We start from the raw sequence: 18,649 nt of genomic DNA, 5'->3' as shown, positions 1-18,649 counted from the left end.
TTGCAGGAGACGCATTTGAAACTGATAGACCAGGTCAGACTACGCAAAGGATGGGTGGGGCAGGTGTTTCATTCGGGGTTAGACGCAAAGAACAGGGGGGTGGCTATATTAGTGGGGAAACGGGTACTGTTTGAGGCAAAGGCCATAGTAGCGGATAGTGGGGGTAGATACGTGATGGTGAGTGGCAGATTGCAAGGGGAGGTGGTGGTTCTAGTGAACGTATATGCCCCGAACTGGGATGATGCCAATTTTATGAGGCGAATGTTGGGACGTATCCCGGACCTAGAGGCGGGAAAGTTGGTAATGGGGGGAGACTTTAATACGGTGCTGGACCCAGGGCTGGACAGATCGAGGTCCAGGACCGGGAGGAGGCCGGCTGCAGCTAGGGTGCTCAAGGACTTTATGGAGCAGATGGGAGGAGTAGACCCCTGGAGATTTAGCAGGCCTAGGAGTAAGGAGTTCTCGTTTTTCTCCTATGTCCATAAAGTATATTCACGGATAGACTTTTTTGTATTGGGTAGGGCGCTGATCCCGAAGGTAACAGGGACGGAGTACACGGCAATAGCTATCTCGGACCACGCTCCACATTGGGTGGACCAGGAGATAGGGGAGGAAAAAGAACAGCACCCGCCCTGGAGAATGAACAAGGGACTATTGGCAGATATGGGGATATGTTTAAGGGTGAGGGGATGTATTGAAAGGTACTTGGAGCTTAACGACAATGGGGAGGTTCAGGTGGGGGTGGTCTGGGAGGCGTTGAAGGCAGTGGTTAGAGGGGAGCTGATATCTATTAGGGCACATAAAGGAAAGCAGGAAGGTAGGGAAAGGGAGCGGTTGCTGAAAGAACTTTTGAGGGTGGACAGACAATATGCGGAGGCACCGGAGGAGGGACTGTACAGGGAAAGGCAAAGGCTACATGTAGAATTTGACTTGTTGACTACGGGTAATGCAGAGGCACAATGGAGGAGGGCACAGGGTGCACAATATGAATATGGGGAGAAGGCGAGCCGGTTGTTGGCCCACCAACTGAGGAAGAGGGGAGCAGCGAGGAAGATAGGGGGGGTGAGAGACGAGGAGGGAGAGATGGAGCGGGGAGCGGAGAGAGTAAATGGGGTGTTCAAGGTATTCTACGAAAGATTATATAAAGCTCAACCCCCAGAAGGGAAGGAGAGAATGATGTGCTTTCTGGATCAGCTGGAATTCCCTAAGGTGGAGGAGCAGGAGAGGGCGGGACTGGGAGCACAGATTGAGATGGAGGAGGTAGTGAAAGGGATTGGGAGCATGCAGGCGGGGAAGACCCCGGGACCAGACGGATTCCCGGTGGAATTGTATAGGAAGTATATTGACTTGCTGGCCCCGCTTCTGACGAGAACCTTTAATGAGGCTAGGGAAAGGGGGCAGTTGCCCCCGACTATGTCAGAGGCAAAGATATCGCTCCTCCTAAAGAAGGAAAAAGACCCGCTGCAATGCGGGTCCTATAGGCCCATTTCTCTTTTAAATGTGGATGCTAAGATTCTGGCCACGGTAATGGCGACGAGGATAGAGGACTGTGTCCCGGGGGTGGTACATGAGGACCAGACTGGGTTTGTGAAGGGGAGACAGCTGAACACGAAGATATGGAGGTTGCTAGGGGTAATGATGATGCCCCCGCCAGAGGGGGAAGCGGAGATAGTGGTGGCGATGGATGCCGAGAAAGCATTTGATAGAGTGGAGTGGGATTATCTGTGGGAGGTGCTGAGGAGATGGATATATCGGATGGGTACAGCTGCTGTATAGGGCACCGATGGCGAGTGTGGTTACGAATGGACGGGGGTCTGATTATTTCCGGCTTTACAGAGGGACGAGGCAGGGATGTCCCCTGTCTCTGTTATTGTTTGCACTGGCGATTGAGCCCCTGGCCATGGCATGAGGGGTTCCAGGAAGTGGAGGGGAGTGTTTAGGGGAGGAGAAGAACACCGGGTATCTCTGTATGCGGATGATTTGTTGTTGTATGTGGCAGACCCGGTGGAGGGGATGCCAGAGATAATGCGGATACTTGGGGAATTTGGGGATTTTTCAGGGTATAAATTGAACATGGGGAAAAGTGAGTTGTTTGTGGTGCATCCGGGGGAGCAGAGCAGGGAAATAGAGGATTTACCGCTGAGGAAGGTAACAAGAGACTTCCGATATTTGGGGATTCAGATAGCCAAGAATTGGGGAACCTTGCACCGGCTTAATTTAACACGATTGGTGGAACAGATGGAGGAGGACTTCAAGAGATGGGACATGGTGTCCCTGTCACTGGCGGGTAGGGTGCAGGCGGTTAAAATGGTGGTTCTCCCGAGATTCCTCTTTGTGTTTCAGTGCCTTCCGGTGATGGTCACGAAGGTTTTTTTTAAGAGAATTGAGAAAAGCATTATGAGTTTTGTGTGGGCCGGGAAGACCCCGAGAGTGAGGAGGGGGTTTTTGCAGCGTAGTAGGGATAGGGGGGAGTTGGCACTACCGAGCCTAAATGATTATTACTGGGCCGCCAATATTTCAATGGTGTTTAAGTGGATGGGAGAAGGGGAGTTAGCGGCGTGGAAGAGATTGGAGAGGGCGTCCTGCAAGGGGACCAGTTTACAAGCAATGATGACGGCACCGTTGCCGTTTTCACCGAAGAAATACACTACACGCCCGGTGGTGGTGGCAACATTAAAAATTTGGGGGCAGTGGAGACGGCATGGGGGAAGGACGGGAGCCTCGGTCCGGTCCCCGATAAGAAATAACCATAGGTTTGTTCCGGGGAGAATGGATGGGGGATTTGGAGCATGGCAAAGAGCTGGGGTAGTACAATTGAGAGATCTGTTCGTAGATGGGACGTTTGCGAGTCTGGGAGCACTGACGGAAAAATATGGGTTGCCCCAAGGGAATGCATTTCGGTATATGCAACTGAGGGCTTTTGCGAGGCAACAGGTGAGGGAATTCCCGCAGCTCCCGAGGCAGGAGGTGCAGGATAGAGTGATCTCAGAGACATGGGTGGGGGATGGTAGGGTGTCGGACATATACAGGGAAATGAGGGACGAGGGGGAGACCATGGTAGATGAGCTGAAAGGGAAATGGGAAGAAGAGCTGGGGGAGGAGATTGAGGAGGGGCTGTGGGCTGACGCCCTACGTAGGGTAAACTCGTCGTCCTCGTGTGCCAGGCTTAGCCTGATACAATTCAAGGTTCTACACAGGGTGCATATGACTGGAGCACGGCTCAGTAAATTTTTCGGGGTAGAGGATAGGTGTGGGAGATGCTCGAGAAGCCCAGCGAATCACACCCACATGTTCTGGTCATGTCCAGCATTACAGGGGTTCTGGGTGGGGGTGGCGAAGGTGCTTTCGAAGGTGGTGGGTGTCCGGGTCGAGCCAAGCTGGGGGTTGACTATATTCGGGGTTGCAGAAGAGCCGGGAGTGCAGGAGGCGAGAGAGGCTGATGTTTTGGCCTTTGCGTCCCTAGTAGCCCGGCGCAGGATATTGCTTATGTGGAAGGAAGCCAAACCCCCGGGCTTGGAGACCTGGATAAACGACATGGCAGGGTTTATAAAGTTAGAACAGATCAAGTTCGTATTAAGGGGTTTGGCTCAAGGGTTCACCAGGCGGTGGCAACCGTTCGTCAACTACCTCACAGAACGATAGAGGGAATGAAAAGAAAGAAAGACAACAGCAGCAACCCAGGGGGGAGGGAGGGGTGGGGGGGGAGGATCCGGGCGGGCTCTTAGGGATGTCATTGTATAGACATTTGTTATAGGTAATGTATATTGGACTGTTGGATTGTATTTTTGGAGAGTAACTATTTTTGACAAGGCAGTTGCCATTTAGTTTTGTTTTTGCTTCTGTTTATATATTATTTATTTACCTGTTTAAAACTGGCCACTGTTATTTATATTGCTTTACTGTTGTTTAAAAGAAAAACCATGTACTGTTATGTTTGGCCAAAAAATCTTGAATAAAATACATTTAAAAAAAAAAGAAGGTCCTGTGCGGTGAGGAGGTCTTGTTCAAACTTGTGCATGAAGATGTTGGCGTATTGAGGTGCGAATTTGGTCCCCATGGCTGTTCCGTGCGTCTGGATGAAGAACTTGTTGTCGAAGGTGAAGACGTTGTGATCCAGAATGAAGCGGATGAGTTGCAGAATTGCATCTAGAGAATGGCAGTTTTCGGTGTTGAGTAGAGGCTGCTGCAGCAATGCCATTGTCATGGGGGATGCTGGTGTAGAGTGCCGAGACGTCCATTGTGACGAGGAATGTTCCTGGTTCAACTGGTCCATGGGTTCTGAGTTTCTGTAGGAAGTCCGTCGAGTCGCGACAGAAGCTGGGCGTTCCTTGTACGATGGGTTTCAAGATGCCCTCGATGTAGCCAGAGAGGTTCTCACACAGGGTCCCATTGCCTGATACGATAGGACGGCCTGGTGTGTTGGCCGTGTGTATTTTCGGGAGGCAGTAGAGATCTGCAACGTGGGGAGTACGTGGGATGAGAGCACGTAGGGTGCTCTGAAGGTCTGGATCTAAGGTCTTGATCAGTCTGTTGAGTTGGTGGGTGTGTTCCTTGGTCGGATCTGCGGGTAACTGTCTGTAGTGTTTCTGATTGTTGAGCTGTTGGTACACTTCTTTGCAGTAGTCCGTTTTATTCAGTATGACGGTGGCCCCTCCTTTGTCTGCTGGTTTGATGATGATGTTGCGGTTGGTCTTGAGAGCGCGGATGGCGTTGTGTTGTGCTTGGATGACATTCGGGGCTGTCTTGTGAATGTGACTGATGAATCTGGCATTGACACAGGCCATGACGGCTTGAGCATACATGTCGAGTCTAGGGCAGCAGCCTTCCGGAGGGGTCCAATTTGACTCTTTCCTCTTCGGCTGCCGCACCGCAGATCTCTCGGTCTGCTGTTCCGGTTCATTGGTTGACTCATTGGGTTCGCTGTCAGCCTCTTGTGGTCTGTGAAAGAACTCCCGGAGCCTCATTCGCTTGATTAATTCCTGCGTATCTGCCATGAGACTGATGGGGTCCAAATTGAAGTTAGACACTGGTGCCAAAGCCAATTTAATCAGCATGACTAATTTAAAAAAATCTAAAAATTCAGCCAATTAGAAGAAATCACAAAATATCTCTGAGAGATTATAATGGTTCAAGCATTACATGTTATGGTGCTTGTGACCTGAGTGTGGTGGTGAAGAACACAGTTTATTCTGACCCATTCTATATTGTATTTGAGGGTTTGGATCCATTATTAGGTGATCAGTCCTGTGAAGAATTAGGTCTGGTGCAGTTGGTATATAGCATCCACAATGGATTGGGTCAACACTCCAATGATTCTGAGAACATTATCAGCAAATTCAGTGATGTGTTCACAGGTTTTGGTACACTACCATTCACTTACAAGATACAATAATAATACTGTTTATTATTGTCACAAGTAGACTCAAAGAGGATGAAAAACCTGTGATACAGGCAACCAGAAGAGTACCTACACCTCTTTGGGATTGCCTCAAAAAGGAGCTCAACAGAATGACAAAAAATTAAAAGTAATCAGAAAGATAGAAGAACCTACCGACTGGGTAAACTCCATGGTTTGTGTAAAGAAAAAGAATGGCGATATTCACATATGCATGGATCCTAAAGACCTTAACGAGAATATCAAAAGAAACAGTACCAAATACTGTTTGATGTACTGAAATCACATCTGAAATGGCTGATGCACAATTCTTAATGAAACTTGATGCATCTCAGGGTTTCTGTCAACTAAAGCTAGAGGAACAAAGTACCAAATACTGCACTTTTAATACACCATTTGGATGATACTTCTTTCTGAGAAAGCCATTTGACATAATTTCGGCATCAGAAAGTTTTCACCGTGCCATGGAGCACATAATCGAAGGCATCGAAGGTGTACATGTGTACGTGGATGATATCATGGTTTGGGGCTCAACCATAGAAGAGCACAATACAAGGTTGCTTAAAGTTCTAACGAGCATCAGAAGAAATGGGCTAAAGCTCAACAAGTAAAAGTGCCAATTTGGAGTAACAGGTCACATTGCTAGTTACAAGCTCTCATCGTCTGGCATTGAACCTGGCAAGGACAAAATCCAAGCAATTCTTTTTTTTTTTATAAATGTTTTATTGAAAATTTTTTCCCAAACAACAATTTTTCCCCTCTTACAAAGCAAACGCAACAATAACAATACAGAAATTTTAAACAATACACAAGTAACAAAACCCCTTTATCTTTGACCTAAACTAAACCCCCCCTCCCCCCCCCCCCCCCCCCTCCCCCTGGGTTGCTGCTGCTGGTCATCTGTCTTCCCTCTAACGTTCCCCTAGGTAGTCGAGAAATGGCTGCCACCGCCTGGTGAACCCTTGAGCCGATCCTCTCAGGGCAAACTTTATCTGCTCCAGTTTAATGAACCCCGCCATATCATTTACCCAGGCCTCCAGTCCGGGGGGTTTCGCCTCCTTCCACATGAGTAGGATCCTGCGCCGGGCTACTAGGGACGCAAAGGCCACAACGTCGGCCTCTTTCGCCTCCTGCACTCCCGACTCTTCCGCAACTCCAAATAGAGCTAACCCCCAGCCTGGTTTGACCCGGGCCCTCACCACCCGCGAAATCACTCCCGTCACTCCCTTCCAATACCCTTCCAGTGCCGGGCATGCCCAAAACATATGTGCGTGGTTTGCCGGGCTCCCGCCACACCTCCCACATTTGTCCTCCACTCCAAAGAACCTGCTCAATCTTGCTCCCGTTATGTGTGCTCTATGTAGCACCTTAAATTGAATCAGGCTAAGCCTGGCGCATGAGGAAGAGGAATTTACCCTGCTTAGGGCATCAGCCCACATACCCTCCTCTATCTCCTCCCCTAGTTCTTCTTCCCACTTTCCTTTTAGTTCGCCCACCGACTCCTCCCCCTCTTCCCTCATCTCTCGGTAAATCTCTGACACCTTGCCCTCTCCGACCCACACCCCTGAAAGCACCCTGTCCTGTATCCCCTGTGTCGGGAGCAATGGAAATTCCCTCACCTGTTGTCTAGTAAATGCCCTCACCTGCATATATCTCAAGAAATTTCCCCGGGGCAACTTATACTTTTCCTCCAATGCTCCCAAGCTCGCAAAAGTCCCATCTATAAATAAATCTCCCACCCTCCTAATTCCCAACTGGAACCAGCTCTGAAATCCTCCATCCATTCTTCCTGGGGCGAACCTATGGTTGTTCCTGATTGGGGACCCCACCAGGGCTCCCCGCACCCCTCTCTGTCGCCTCCACTGTCCCCAGATATTCAATGTTGCCGCCACCACCGGGTTCGTGGTAAACTTTTTAGGTGAGATCGGTAGCGGCGCCGTCACCAGCGCCTCTAAACTCGTCCCTTTACAGGACTTTCTCTCCAGTCTTTCCCACGCCGCTCCCTCACCCTCCATCATCCATTTACGTATCATTGCCACATTGGCGGCCCAATAGTAATCGCCCAAGTTCGGTAGTGCCAATCCTCCTCTGTCCCTACTACGCTGAAGGAACCCCCTCCTTACTCTCGGAACTTTCCCTGCCCACACGAAGCTCGTGATGCTCCTGTCTATTTTATTAAAAAAGGTCTTAGTGATTAGTATAGGGAGACATTGAAATACAAATAAGAACCTCGGGAGGACCATCATCTTAATTGCTTGCACCCTGCCCGCCAGCGATAGAGGCTGCATGTCCCACCTCTTGAAGTCCTCCTCCATTTGTTCTACCAACCGTGTCAGATTAAGTCTGTGCAAGGTTCCCCAGCTCCTAGCGATCTGAATCCCCAGGTATCGGAAGTTTCTTTCCACTTTCCTTAGAGGCAAGCCTTCTATCTCTCTACTCTGGTCCCCTGGATGTATCACAAATAATTCACTCTTCCCCATGTTTAGCCTATACCCCGAGAAATCCCCGAACCCCCTCAAAATTCGCATAACCTCTATCATTCCCCCCGCTGGGTCCGACAAAATCCAAGCAATTCTTAAATACCAAAATCACATGACAAGCAAGCCATTTTTAAGATTGATGGGTATGATCATTTTCATCGGGAAATTAATCCCAAACCTGTCAGCAAAAACAACACATCTACATGATCTGCACATGACAACGGATTTCACTTAGACTGAGCAACATGAGCAAGAATGGAAGAAGCCCAAGACTTCACTAACCACTAAGCCAGTTCTCACATTTTTAACCCATCTAAGCAGGTTAAAGTGTTAACAGACGCGTCCAAAGATGGTCTAGAAGCAGTTCTTTTGCAACTCGAGCATGACAATTGGAAACCAGTCACGTATGCATCACGATCCATGACGACAACAGAGCAGAGGTTCACTCAAATCAAAAAAGAATGCCTGGGTTTAGTTGTACGCTTGGAGAAATTCCACGACTAAGTCTATGGGCTTCCAACTTTCACATTTGAGACAGATCATCATCCTTTGAGATTTGTCTCCGCGCATTCAGAGGTTGAAGATGAAGTTACAATGCTCTGACTTCAATCTCATCTATACGCCAGGCAAATATTTGTTCTTAGCAGATGCATTATCGAGAGCACCGATGCAAAGTATTAGTAGTGAGATTGCTGAGGATGTAGATCTGCATGTCAATCTTATTTCCACGCTATTACCAGTAATGGATAAGAAATTACGTGAGATCCAAGAAGAGACCAGGACGGATCAAACTCTTCAAGAGGTGATGAGGAACATCAACTCACACTGGCCCAGAGGTCAACGTATGGAGTTCTAGAATATAAGATCTGAACTCAGTATCATTAATGGAGTGGTACTTCATTTGAACACTATAGTCATACTGCAATCTCTTTGCAAGGATGTACCAAAGAGGGTACACGAAGGACATCTAGGGATTGAAAAATGTAAACGGAGAGCTTGTGACTCTGTTTCCTGGCCAGGTATAAACCAGGATATTGACAGGATGGTCAGTTGTTGTGACACATGCCAGACGTATTGTTGCAAGCAAAATATCGTGCTGTAATCTTCTTGCCGGATGGCCTGATTTATATTACCAATGCAAATATCTGATATACCTATGGCACCATGGCAGAACGTAGCTGTGGATCTCTTTCACCTACGAGGGAAAGATTATTTAATGATCATAGACTATTTTTCAAACTATCCCGACATGGCGCTATGTCAAGCATAACAGCAAGCAGCGTAATACTGCATACCAAGTGAATTTTTGCTAGGCACGGAATTCCGCAAGTTGTCGTGAGTGACAACGGTCCTTGTTTTAACTATAAAGCGTGGCAACACTTTGCAGTCACGTATGATTTCAATCACCTCACGTTGAGTCCGTTGTACCCTCAAGCCAATGGAAAAGCCGAAAAAGGTGTACATGTTGTTTAGCAATTGTTGAAGAAAGCAATGGACAGCCATATCTCGCACTATTGAGTTACAGAGGGTCGCCATTGTCACATGGTAGATCATCAGGAGGGTTACTCATGATTAGAATGTTGCATACCACACTTCCATACTTGGCAAAGAAGGAGGAGAATGCAGTGGTACTGCAGGAAATGCAAAACATTAAAGCAAAACAAAAGCAGTTTTAAGATAAGAGAGTCTAGACGTGACCATTCCTGAGTAGTGATGACATTGTGAGAGTTGAAGATTCAGGCAATTGGTCGAAGAAAGTCATTGTACTTAAAGAAGTAGCACCTGATTCCTACAATGTACAGACAGAGGGTGGGTTGGTTTTAAGAAGAAATCGTCGCGCACACTTGAAAACCAGAGAAGACTTTGACAACAACGTGATGGATGACAGATCTACGTCAGAGTCAGTTCTGGAGCCTGAGAATGTCCTAGAGAACATTAAATCTACAAGTTCTGAGCAGCAAGGTCAAACTTTGAGAGAAGATAACCTGATCAACTCAATTTGTAGATTTTGACTATCCTATATATATATATATATATATATATATTTGTTAAATCAGTTGAAAATTAAAAAAAATAATATTACTGTTAGACTCACAAGCTAATGAAATCACAAGTAAATATACTGATGATAATGTATTAATTTATTCCTTCAAAGGAAAGGTGATGTAGTGATATCACGGGTGTGTTGTAATTCACCGAATGACTACTAGGAGTCCCATTAGTATATATAATAATAAAATAATAATAATCTTTATTGTCACAAGTAGGCTTACACTAACACTGCAATGAAGTTACTGTGTAAAGCCCCTAGTCGCCACATTCCAGCGCCTGTTCGGGTTCACAGAGGGAGAATTCAGAATGTCCAAATTACCTAACAAGCACGTCTTTCGGGACTTGTGGGAGGATACCAGAGCATCCGGAGGAAACCCACGCAGGGAGAACGTGCAGACTCCACACAGACAGTGACCCAAGCCGGGAGTCGAACCAGGGACCCTGACGCTGTGAAGCTACAGTGCTAACCACTGTGCTACCGTGAAGTGAATGCTAGAGTCAGGTGACCCCTCAGACTGGAGAGAAGTTGCTTGTGCTTGATTTTACTATTACTCATCTGTTGTTTTGTATATAGTTTACCCACAGTTAATGTTAATAAATTGTTTATAGCTTTAGCTACAGGTTTTCTGGTCATGTAAATCAGGCCATCCGACAAGAACATTACAGCGCGATTTAACTAAATGGGAACCATGTCCCATAGCGAGCACGTTTAGATGAGTTCACAGCACCAAGAAACACAATGCTATTGAATGGTACTCAGGTACTCATGGGGCTTCAGTGAGGAACGCGTGGCCAAAGCCACTCATAGCCCCATTCTCTGCACTGAGGAGCTCCGCTCACCGGCTTTCCTCAGTGTAGCAAGAGATCAGGATGTCATTTTTAAATGGCATGACCCCATACCCCAGCACGCCCCCACTCACTGTCAGGGGTTCCCGGCCCGCCACCTCCGGATGAAAAATGCCAGCCTGGCACCTTTGCAATGCCAGGCTGGCACCCTGGTGACACTGCCAGGATGGCACTGCCCTGGTGCCAGGCTGGCAGTGCAAGGCTGCCCAGGTGGCACCAGCAGTGCCAGGGTACCTCCCACCCCACCCAAAGGGCATGCACCTGATGGCCGCCTATCCCCATTTGTGGAGACCAGTATTGAACAGCGCTCGCCTGACATCTCCAAGGCAAAGGGGATAGATACCAATGCCTCGGGTTCCTCAGGAAACTATTATAATGAGACTGGCTGTCTCACTCTATCTAATATGCAGATTTGCCAAAAAGTGATCCCACCCACAATGGGATGGATTTACATCGCAACACCTCACGAGATCATGTTAGATTTTGCAAGGCGTTACAAGTGGGCTAGATCCCGGGAGCGGGGTCTCCCGGCATCTGTCGGCCATGTTGCACTGCGGCGTGCTGACTTTCATAGTGTCACGTGGCCATTCGATCGCGCCCAGTGTATGTGCACTGTTTGCTTGGCTTTTACCCATTATTCTCCTGACTGTGGCACCAAGCACATGAGTTGAGTCAGTTAGGCATTTGACCAGGTGATATGTTACCCGTGTTGCCCCAGGTTCAATCCCAGCTAATCTGCTGGGACAATGAACTCTTGGGGTAATATGGTGAGGATGCAAAATCCTGTAGGACGTATTCTTGGAGTTCTGACCATGTGCTAAAATCAGAGTAGGGGAGGGGCCTGATTGCGAGGTAGATATTTGAACTCTGAGGGGGGCCGGTTGCTGAGGCGGTTATAAATTAAGGATTCTAATCCTCCTAGCCCTCAAACAGTGCTGGAAATGTCATTCATCCATTCCATGCTGCAGTTCTCACCTCATTTCAGCTAACAAGGTTTCCTGGTTAACAAGGCCAGATATCATGAAATAAGTTTTATTATAATATTTAAGTGAGTGACCCACCTCTGTACAAACAGGAACTGGGTGTTGGCATGTTTCTTAAAACTTTCCACCTGACAAAAAAACAGCCTGTTTTTGGGGGGCTAAGATTCCTCCAATCTCCTCGGCAACGCTGCCAGAGTGTTACTCATCACTAGAACAATGCACAGAGATTCCTGGAAAGGTAGATGTTTTCAATCCAGCATTAATGATTAATCATGTTGCGGCTCAGACTGTGAGCTCTGCCACATCACAGTCCTTCCTGTTTCTGACTCATAATCCAATTCACAATTCACAATTCTATGACTATGACAACTTCCAGTCAACTTGGCTGCAGTTTGTTTTGTGACTAAGAAGAAGCCACAAGTGATCTGTGGGGGTGAAATTCACCGAGTGCTTCATGACTCCCAGTCTGACAACATAGAATAGTCATAGAATTTACAGGGCAGAGGAGGCCATTCGGCCCATCAAGTCTGCACCGGCCCTTGGAAAGAGCTCCCGACTTAAGCCCACACCTGCACCATATCCCCGTAACCATCACTTAACCTTTTTGGACACTAAGGGCAATTTAGCACGCCCAATCCACCTAACCCGCACATCTTTAGACTGTGGGTGGAAACCGGAGCACTCGGAGGAACGTGCAGACTCCGCACAGGCAGTGACCCAAGCCGGGAATCGAACCTGGGACCCTGGAGCTGTGAAACAACTGTGCTAACCACTATGCTACCGTGCTGCCCTTTGTTGTTTTTGATGTTGTCAATGTTGTTTTTTGATCTCTCCAGAGCCTTGCCTCTCCCTTTGTAATCTCCTCCGCCTGTTCAAATCTCCAAGATCCCTCCACTCCTCTAATTCTGGCCTCGCCAATGACCCCAATCTTTTTCGTGTGGACTAGCAGACAGGACTAAACCGCATACAGGAGATAGCACCGGGAAATGGTTTCAAAAATAAATGTCTCCATCTGTCCATAAATCGCTTTCTTGTATTTCTGCAAAAATAAAAGAGAGAAAACTCTGAATAAAGAAACAACTTTTCTCACCAGATGGCACTGCTGTCTCGGATATCTTGATTTCTGATAGTTTGAGGAAGATGCGGTGCTGAATCACAGAATCATGACAGCACAGAAGGAGGCCATTTGGCCCATCACGGGCTTTCTGAATGAGCATTCTACCTGGTCCCATTCCCTGGCTTTATCCCCATAACCTTGCACTGTCTTCCTTTTCAGATAGCAATCCAATTCCCTATTGGATCGCTCAACTGAACCTGCCTCCACCACCCTCTCTGGAAGTTAGCACTGTTGCTTCATAGCGCCAGGGTCCCAGGTTTGATCCCAGCTTGGGTCACTGTCTGTGTGGAGTCTGCATGTTCTCCCGGCGCCTGCGTGGGCTTCCACCGGGTGCTCTGGCTTCCTCCCACAAGTCCCGAAAGACATGCTGTTGAGTGAATTGGACATTCTAAATTCTCCCTCCGTGTACCCGAACAGGCACCGGAATGTGGCGACTAGGGGCTTTTCACAGTAACTTCATTGCAGTATTATAAGTTCGATCCAGACTCGAACCATTGTCTGAAAAAAAATCCCTCACATCACTTTTACTCCTTTTGCCAATTATTTTGAATCTGTGCCCTCAAATTCTCAATGCTTCTTGAATGGAAACAGCTTCTCACTATTTACGCTGTCCATACCCCTCAGGATCTTCAATACCTCTATCAAGTTCCCTCCCAGCCTTCCTTTCTCCAAGGAAACCAATCCCAACCTCTTCAACCTATCTTTCCCTTTGTTAACCATGGTTAATCTATCTCCATCGTGGAATCTTTCTTCCTCAATTGGATATATCTTTGTTTGGCGTCATAAACTATTTTCATAAACGTCTGCCATTGTTAATCAACCATCTTTTCTGCTAAACTGCTTTCCCAGTCCACTCCAGCCAACCCTACCCTCATCCCTTTATAATTACCCTTATTTCAGTTTAGCACAGTTGTTTCTGACAAGTTTCTCACTCTGAAACTGAATGCTAAATCTACCATGTTATTGGCTTTCGGAGCTCTGCTCCTTCCTCAGGTGAATTCACCTGAGGAAGGAGCAGCGCCCCAAAAGCTAGTGACATCGAAACAAACCTGTTGGACTTTAACCTGGTGTTGTAAGACTTCGTACTGTGCTCACCCCAGTCCAACGCCGGCATCTCCACATCATGGCTACCATGTTATTGTCACTGTTTCCTTGGGGATGTTTTCTCAGTTTGTTTACTAAACCTGCTTCATTACACATTACCAAACCCAAAATAGCCTGATCCCTGGTCGGATCCACAACATATTGCTCTAGAAAACTGTCCGAATGCATTATGAATTCTTCCTTATGGGGTTTGCAGGAACACTGGTCCCAGCATGATTCAGATGTAGGCCATCCTAACACGACAGCTCCCACTTTCTCCAATACTGATACCAGTGCTCCACTAACCGGAACCCATTTCCCCCCCCCCCCCAGTCTTTGAGCCATGTATTCCTCTCTCTAATTTTATGTACCCTATGCCTATTTGCATGCGGCTCAGGAAATAATCCAGAGGTTCTTAGTGCCTAGCTCCTCAAACTCGCTATGCGGAACTTCTTTTCACCTATGTCATTGGTACTTACATGGACCACAACAAAGAGATCCCCCCCTCCCACTGCAGGTTCCTTTCTATCATGGAGCAGATATTCCAACCCCAGTACTGGGCAGGCAACAAAACCATCTGGACTCTTCCTCCTTGCTACATAGAAAAGTGTCAGTCTGCCTCACTATACCGTCTACTACATTCTTGTGTGCTCTCCTCACTTGAATGGCACCCTGGACCACAATGTCATAGTCAGTCAGCTCATGAACCCTACAGCCTCGACTCTCATCCAAACAAACTTCAAACCTGTTGAAGAATTGCAGAGGCTGACACCCCTGCCCTCTGGGTCCCCTGAACTGCCTCAGCTGCAGTCACATCCTCCTGCCCCTAACCGCTTTCCAAACTGGTAGATTCTATCCTAAGGGGTGTGACTGCCTCCTGAACAGGTAACTCTCACCCTTCCTGATGTGTCACTGTGTCTACAGCTCAGCCTCCAGCTCAATGGCTGAGCCGAAGCTCCACAAGCTGCACTTACTGCAAACCGGCTTGCCCTGTGTACCACTAATATCCATGAGCTCCCACACATTGCAGCCCTACACATCACTGTGCTACCATACTTATGTGGCCGGATTCTCCGTTCCTGAGACTAAATGTTGATGCCGGGGAAGAATTAGTGAACTTCTATGACAGCAAAACTAGCGCCGCATCTGGACTGATTCAGTGACCCTTGAGGGGCTAGCACTGGCGCCATATGGAACATGATCTGTTCCCAATGGAAAACCGTGTCGGATTCACCAGGGTGGGGATTGATACTCGAGAGGCTGACAAGCTGCAGCCGCATATTAGCTCTCCACTCCCCACACACCGTCATCCCAGCTAACAAGCTGGCACTGGTTGTTCTGGAGCATGCCCTTCCATTGATGGGTCAGCTGAGGCGAGACGGTACCTAGGAGGGGTGGCCTGGAGGGCACCCATATGACCCATGGCGCTAGGTTCACAGTGGGCAGTCAGCAGCATGCACAGCCGCATGGCAGGCTGCGGTGATGGTGTTCCTTGTCTGTCCATCCCGACCCACCTCCTGGCCATTCCCTGCTACCCCCCCGGCCCTGGCAGAAGCCCCCCGGTCAGCAATGCAACTGTCAGCACACTATGGCGATGTTGGACACTTAGTGTACCCACTCTCACTCCCTCATCAGCCTTATCCACGATTTTTGAAAGCACAAGTCAACCTTGCCGTCGGGAATTCCCCCCAGTGGAGGCGGAGAATCGCAGAGGCCCCGGAGAATACCGGGTCAAGCCTATTAATATGCCAATGCAATTTACTGCAGGTGCGGAATGAATGCATTGATGCTGCTATCACGGCACCGGAGAATTGCGATTTGGCATGAACCTGGCGCTGACCACACTTTCGGCATCAAAACCAATACTCCGCCCAATCGCGTTTCGCGATTCCGGCGACGGCGAATCACACCCATGATCATTAATGACTTAATTACTTTATTCAAATATTTATTTTCTTTTTTAAAATAAATTTAGTGTACCCAAATCTTTTTTTCCCAATTAAGGGGCAATTTAGCGTCGCCAATCCACCTAGTCTTTGGGTCTTTGGTTTGAGACCCATGCAAACACGGGGAGAATGTGCAAACTCCACACGAACAGTGACCCGGGTCCTGAATCGAATCTGGGTCCTCAGCGCAATGAGACAGCAATGCTAACCACTACATTTATTTCCTTTTAGATATTTGTTAATCTTAACAGAAAATCCAGTCCTATTTTAAACCTCGGAATATAGACCTTGACCACTTACAGGATGTTCACCAGACAGTTCAGCTCCTCTCGTGCAGCAAAGCAGAAACTAATTTCTACAGTGTGAAAAAGTCAGAAAAACAAAGGAGTCTTGCACTCTCCTCCTTTCCACTTCTCACCAAACTTCCACACTCTGTCCAAAGCCACACTGTGCTGGTCACATAGAGAGTGAATTTATATTTTCTAGACAAAGGGACCAGCTGAGCCCAGGTACAGTAAAGACCAGTTCAAGCTGCTGCCCTTAATTAATTAGCTCTTTCAGCTGCTGCCAGTAGATAGCTTCTCTTCCCCCCAATTAGACCCCTGGATTAGATTTACAAAATAAACCAAATAAAATTTGTTCAATACAAATTCAAACAATATTAGTTTTTCAGAAATTTTAAGTTTTAAATTTCCCTCTGCTCACCAAACTTCCACTGTCTGAAGCGGCACTCAGAACACTAGAACAGTGACAGCACAGGAGACCATTCAGCTCTGAAGGAGCAACTCACCTATTGTCACTCCCCCACCTGCCTCCACCAAGTCCCACCCATTCTTCCTTTTCAGTTCATAATCTGCTTCCCTTCTGAAAGTCACGATTCAACCTGCCTCAGTTGTGCATTCTAGATCTCACCCAGTCACCGTGTAAAAATGTTTCTCCTTGTATCGCCATGTAGTTTTTTTGTGGCCAATCATCTTAAATCCATGGCCATTGGTTTTGTTTTACAGTGTAACTGTCAAGTGCCAAGTGACAATGTATTTGTGTTATAAGGGGACATAAAAATACAAGTAGAGGCTGTTGAGTCCAGGTCAACATACCCGGTGAAGCACTGAGGGAGTGCTGCACTGTCAGGGGGTCAGTACTGAGGGAGTGCTGCACTGTCAGGGGGTCAGTACTGAGGGAGTGCTGCACTGTCAGGGGGTCAGTACTGAGGGAGTGCTGCACAGTCAGGGGTTCAATACTGAGGGAGTGCTGCACTGTCAGGGGGTCAATACTGAGGGAGTGCTGCACAGTCAGAGGGTCAGTATTGAGGGAGTGCTACACTGTCAGGGGGTCAGTACTGAGGGAGTGCTGCACTGTCAGGGGGTCAGTACTGAGGGAGTGCTGCAGTCAGGGGGTCAATACTGAGGGAGTGCTGCACTGTCAGAGGGTCAATACTGAGAGAGCGCTGCACTGTCAGAGGGTCAGTACTGAGGGAGTGCTGCACTGTCAGGGGGTCAGTACTGAGGGAATGCTGCACTGTCAGAGGGTCAGTACTGAGGGAGTGCTGCACTGTCAGAGGGTAAGTACTGAGGGAGTGCTGCACTGTCAGAGGGTAAGTACTGAGGGAGTGCTGCATTGTCAGAGGGTAAGTACTGAGGGAGCGCTGCATTGTCAGAGGATCAGTACTGAGGGACTGCTGCACTGTTCGAGGGTCAGTACTGAGGGAGTGCTGCACTGTCAGAGGGTCAATACTGAGGGAGTGCTGCACTGTCAGAGGGTCAATACTGAGGGAGTGCTGCACTGTCGGGGTCAATACTGAGGGAGTGCTGCACTGTCAGAGGGTAAGTATTGAGGGAGTGCTGCATTGTCAGGAGGTCAATACTGAGGGAGTGCTGCACTGTCTGAGGGTCAGTACTGAGGGAGTGCTGCACTGTCAGAGGGTCAATACTGAGGGAGTGCTGCACTGTCAGAGGGTCAATACTGAGGGAGTGCTGCACTGTCGGGGTCAATACTGAGGGAGTGCTGCACTGTCAGAGGGTCAGTACTGAGGGAGTGCTGCACTGTCAGAGGCTCAGTACTGAGAGAGTGCTGCACTGTCAGAGGGTAAGTATTGAGGGAGTGCTGCATTGTCAGAGGGTCAATACTGAGGGAGTGCTGCACTGTCTGAGGGTCAGTACTGAGGGAGTGCTGCACTGTCAGAGGGTCAATACTGAGGGAGTGCTGCACTGTCAGAGGGTCAATACTGAGGGAGTGCTGCACTGTCGGGGTCAATACTGAGGGAGTGCTGCACTGTCAGAGGCTCAGTACTGAGGGAGTGCTGCACTGTCAGAGGCTCAGTACTGAGGGAGTGCTGCACTGTCAGAGGGTCAGTACTGAGGGAGTGCTGCACTGTCGGGGTCAATACTGAGGGAGTGCTGCACTGTCAGAGGGTCAGTACTGAGGGAGTGCTGCACTGTCAGAGGGTCAATACTGAGGGAGTGCTGCACTGTCAGAGGGTCAATACTGAGGGAGTGCTGCACTGTCGGGGTCAATACTGAGGGAGTGCTGCACTGTCAGAGGGTAAGTACTGAGGGAGTGCTGCATTGTCAGGAGGTCAATACTGAGGGAGTGCTGCACTATCAGAGGGTCAATACTGAGGGAGTGCTGCACTGTCAGAGAGCCAGTATTGAGGGAGTGCTGCACTGTCAGAGTGTCAGTACTGAGGGAGTGCTGCACTGTCAGGGTCAATACTGAGGGAGTGCTGCACTGTCAGAGGGTAAGTATTG

Source organism: Scyliorhinus torazame, chromosome 10 (assembly GCF_047496885.1).
Source record: "Scyliorhinus torazame isolate Kashiwa2021f chromosome 10, sScyTor2.1, whole genome shotgun sequence".
NCBI lineage: Eukaryota > Metazoa > Chordata > Chondrichthyes > Carcharhiniformes > Scyliorhinidae > Scyliorhinus > Scyliorhinus torazame.
Note: the sequence above shows the minus strand (reverse complement) of the source record.